Here is a 5,593-nt window from a genome sequence, read left to right as displayed (position 1 = left end):
TCTTTATCACTGTCCTTTAACATTGTTCCTACTGATTTTGATGACTTCTAATTGATCTCTGCTCAAGATATCTCTAATTCCTTCTCACTATTTTTACTCTTTTGCAGCACTTGTGTTTGTCTTTGAATGAGCACCATTTAATGACTTGGCTCTTGTCCATTAATTTTATTTTTACTATCTTAATTGCATGATTCTTGACTGTTGCTATCCTTTAATTTGTTGATCACTATTTTGCACTGGAATTCTCATTCTTTGGGATTTCCTTTTAGATTTCAGTATTCATCTTTTCAACAACAATGTTCTTGTCTTATTTTATGTAATTCTTTTCTCTTAGACAAACTTGTATCTTTGTCTCTAAGACACATGCCTTCCATTATCTCTTTCTTACTGCTATAATATTCACAAGACCTTATGCTCTGTTGAACATCCTTTTGATTGAGTTGTCATGACCATCACTTTTTTTTCAAAATTCTATAGAGTTAAATATCATTTAGGACCTAATATTCATGTAAAATCCCTCTGAGTCACAATATTTTCCATGGATGTCTAGATCAACCTAATCATCCTACATTTGATGTAAGGTGTCATTCTTACCCAACTACCAATTGTAAGTTTACCAGAATCATAAAGATTTTCTTTGCAAGCAATGCAGCCTAGATAGATCTTCATTTATATAATGAAAGTTAATAAAAATGGAGAACTATTATAAGAACTCCTATACTGGAAACATTTATGTAAAAATGTATTTCGTCTACTTTGTATCGTCTCTAACAGCTATCGCATTCTTTCGATGTTTTCATTAGTGTCCTTGATATTGTCTTCATTTCTTAGTTTCTTTCCTTTTCTCATGACTCTTCATAATGCTACTCCTAACTGCTCTTATCATCTTCAAGATCTCTGTAATATAAAAGACCTTGCTTGTCATAGCAGTGACATCTATTGAGCATCACTATCTTTTACTGATATCTCACTGTCGAAGAGATGCGTACTATCTTAAAGCATTGTTGATATCATTGTTACATTGAATATCATTGCTATCTATCACATTTTTTTCATTCTGAACATCAACACCAGAATGTACCCCTTGAGACTCAAGTTCTTTAGAAGTAGAAGCATTGCCATCAGCTCCAGCAACTAGCTCCACAATTAGCAACCCTTCTTCTTGTTGCTTCACAATATCATCACTTCGAGACAGGATCTCAATTGATGATTGAACTATGGTTGGAGATTCCTGCTTTTCCACCAGGTGCATCTCAACCTCTTTAGTTATATCTTGTTGCATGGGAGTTTCAAAATTTTCAAGTCTTTTTTCACTAGAATCAACCTTACCTAACTGGCATCCATCTTCCTCAAGTGGTTCATTCATTTCCTTTGGTTTTTCTGAAGACTTTGGTTTCTCTACTTCACCATGTTCCTCAGTAGCACTTGGATGAATGGTTGGCATATTAGCAACTACAAAATTTGAGGCCTCTTTAATCATGGCTCTCTCATCTAATTGAGCCTTAGCAGAAATCTCACCAAGTGATGAAGCACATCAAATGGAATCTTGATTATTTTGTAAAAATCTTGATTATATGCCAAACACAGCTGATGATTGATAGTTCAATGTCTAATGTCAAGTGTTTATAATAAATCAATTTCATTTATATTACTTGATATTGAATTATCAATTTACAGTTGTGTTTTGTATTTTTAGTTCGTATATTTTGTGCAACTATATATTCAACTAGTTTTGAAGAAATGTGTAGTTTCCCTAAAATCATCTATTGTCATTGAAATAACTAAGGAGACATCTTTTATTTAATTAGTGTTTAGATGCAACATGTCCATCAAGTAGTTTTGAATTTTTAATTATTTTGATTAAGTACTTTGCTATTTTGTATGGTTATTATGTTTCTAATATACACATGAATATTTCCAGGGTAAAATATTGGCATTTTTGTTGCCTATTCTGGAGTCATTAACAAGTGGACACTATTCCAAAGGTAGGAATAAGTCCTATGGAAAGCTACCTAGTGTGATTGTTTTGGTTCCAACTCGAGAGCTTGCAAAATAGGTATTATGTCAGCATTGACCTATAAACTGTCTGATTATGTTAGTATTTTGAAAATATGTTCTTTCTTTGGCAATTTCTCTACATCAGGAAATCTGGGAACTTTGTATGATGACTTTTGATATGCAGGTTCATGCAGATTTTGAGTTTTATGGTGGATCTATTGGCATTAATACATGTTGTGTGTATGGAGGTGCTCCGTATGGTCCACAGGAGAATGCACTATGTAGAGGTGTAGATGTTTTTGTTGGAACACCAAGTCATATCAAGGTAAGTGAGTAGCTTTTATTAACTACTTTCCTAATATGCAACAATTCATTGGTTAAAAAAATGTTTCAATTTCTTTACACAGGATCATATTGAGAGAGGTAGTCTAAACTTGAAATCATTGAAATTTTGTGACCTTGATGAGGCTGATGGAATGATTAACGTGGGCTTTGTGGAGGACGTGGAAAACATCCTTGGTATGATTTGTAATTTTGTATTGAAATTGTAACTAATAGACTATATGACTTCTTATTTGAATGACATAAATTACATGTTTTCTGAGTTTTCAATAAGAAGTGCCAATTTCCATGATGTATCTTTAGCACCTCACTTTTAATAGTTACCTTCTCATGTTTACTTGTTCTTATTCTCAAATTGAATTCAGTTTCAAGTGGTTTTTTTCTGCAGTGTGTCAAATTATGCTATCTCTACATTTAATTAAGATATCTAAATTCTTGCAATCTTGTGATTTGTACAGATTACTCAAATATTTGGTGCTCTGTACTATATCAATTTGTGCTTATTTATCTGGATTCAACTTACAGTGATCCATATTTCAATGAGCAGTGGTTAGTGGTTAACTAAAGTTCATATCTCATGACCCATGTTTAAACTTCGTTGAACCATATTGAACATCAAAAATATTTTCAAAATTTGTTTGGAAAAATTGACCTTATATTGTGATATCGCTAACAGGATTCAACTCTTGACCATGTTTCACAAGTAGTGTTCATAACAAAAAATTTCTCATTACATTCGCTTGTATGCAGTCATATAGTTTGTTGAGGCATTTTTTTGATGTTATTTTTAGTCAGAAAAGCTGCTTCTCGGGCACTTACAGGGCCAACACGTGATTTGTAAAGCCAATATGTGACCAAACTCTTCATAGAAAGAGTCATCATTTATAAGCTTTAGCATAAAGTCTTGTTAAAATCTTAAATAGCTTTTGTTTATATTTAACATTTATTATTTAATCAACTTTTTGGAATTTAGATTTGAATTCTATAATTTTATGGAAGTATTGGTATTTAATGTTTTAATGTTATTTTAATTTTTAAAGTATAATGTTGATGTGTGTTTTATGATCACACCAACAACAAAATAAATTATGAAGGTATCTTATCCTTTCTTAAGAAAAACCCCTTGTATAATTAGATTGTGAAAGATCATACATGATTCCAAGGTTCTTTACCAATCATGTCTTGACTTGTGATAAGTTCAATAGTTGATGTGATATGTTGGTGTCATAAAGGGACTTACATTTAAATTGTTCTTCACTTCCACAATAGTGATTGAAACTACATCACTTATTGCAATTTCGCTATACTTTTTCTTTGAACAATATAACTAAAATGAGCTGAAATTAAAAGGAAAAAGGTTAGAAGGATCTAAATCTATTCCTAAGGACAATGATGTCAATGGGTAGTTCTCTAGTAGACAAGCTCCCAATAACTAAGCTCTACTTCACCAAGATCAACTACAATTATACCATAACTGGTGGAATCTTCTAATGGTTATATTCAAAGAACTTTCACATCTCTATGAACAATATTATAATGAACAATGAACATTTATTGATAGAAGTTAAGCATCCATAAAAGGGGTGCAGGCTAACTTTACATGACAATTTTAATCAACAAACTACCAAAAGAATGATTGAGTGAAATTTATCAAACACTATTGCATTCTCCATTTTAATGAAGACACTTTATGTAACAAATCAATTTTCAATGAGGGAATAATGAAACCATGCAAGCACTAAAATACATCTAGTAGCACCAAATCTTTATTATCTTGGTAGCTTTTAGCAATAATCTCAAAATTTTCCCCTTTACAAATGAGAAGGGAGGCCTGTATATAGGTCTCAGATTACAATGGGTGACCAGGATTGAAATAAAATAAACATTGTAGATTTTGCCACTCAAGCCCAATTAGGGTTAGGGTAAGAAGAGTAATCTATAAGTAATGAGTGGGTCCATGTGGATGAATAGAAATACATATGCACAACAAGGTGGGGTAGTAAGTGCCTATTGTCCATATCCATATGTTTTTTTGAGAGAAAACAAGATTGCCTTTATTAAAATAATATCCTCACTTAGTTCAAATAATTGAAGTTATATAACCTCAGAAATGTTTGATCCTTTAACATTTACTAAATTTGGATGGTGCATTCACCAAATGGATGTGAAGATGCATTTCTGCTTTATTCGTTCATCCATAGGCATCTGGCATGCTTTAGATGATAATCGTGTATACATTTGCTACAGTTGTGAAGACATGTTTAATTTTGTGGAGCAAGCTCATTATAATTTGTGTATAACAGAATACACAAAAGAACTACAATTTTATGTAGAACCTTTTCTTTACATGGTAACACCAATTATACTAAAGTTGCTTAGACTAATTGAAGTTATTGTTATGACATTTTGTACTCTAGGTCTATTCAGTCAGTGAGAAAAGTGTGCTTTCCCAGAAAGCTTACATGCTATTCTATATACGAGATAAGAAAACTAGCATTCAAACAACAAGTGGGTCTAAATCTCAGTATAATGGCTCTAAACTAAATAATAGGGTGTCATTGAACATTGGACATCCAAATGAAAACCACTTACAAGATTCATATGGCCCCCAAGTGATAGAAAACATGCATTCTTTCCAAATGACAACAATCTCTTTTAGTGTTGTAGGTGTAAACAAGATACCCCAGCAGGTAGAAAATTTGTCAAATGTCAATTTCATTTCAGAAAGTCTAGAAAAGAACACAAGTTTTGGCTAGTCATGCAGTAAATCTAGATCATTAGCAAATCATGATGCTACGTTACAGATGATGCCTCCAAGAACCAATGGTATTCAAACAAATAATGTCTTCTAGTCAAGTCATACCATAAGTAATGGATGCACATCGAATGGGTCTGGTAATAATGTTAAGAACCAAGAATCTGAAATAAAGGGAACTGATTCTGTGGGTAATTTTAATGATATGGTTGTTAGACATTCTCAAAACTGCGATGTGAGCAATGATAATGAGAACTATATTGGTAGAAATTCTCAAGCTTATTCAAAAATTAATGGTAACATATCATGAGAATGTCAAACATTCTACAAATGGTTTGACATGCATTATTACTCAGCATCATGCTACTAAAATTCCAAAAAATGATTCAAATGGTAAACTTGTAGTTGGTGAGCATCTAGAGAATGGTAGTGTGGTCCACAATTCTATAGATAATGAGAGTGAAGCTGCTAAGCTCCTATCCCTGGAAGATGGTTCCT

This window comes from Cupressus sempervirens, chromosome 5 (genome assembly GCF_028749045.1).
Source record: "Cupressus sempervirens isolate cs-2001-9-10 chromosome 5, ASM2874904v1, whole genome shotgun sequence".
Classification (NCBI taxonomy): domain Eukaryota; kingdom Viridiplantae; phylum Streptophyta; class Pinopsida; order Cupressales; family Cupressaceae; genus Cupressus; species Cupressus sempervirens.
The sequence above is the reverse complement of the archived record's forward strand: the minus strand, read 5'-3'. Positions refer to the sequence as shown.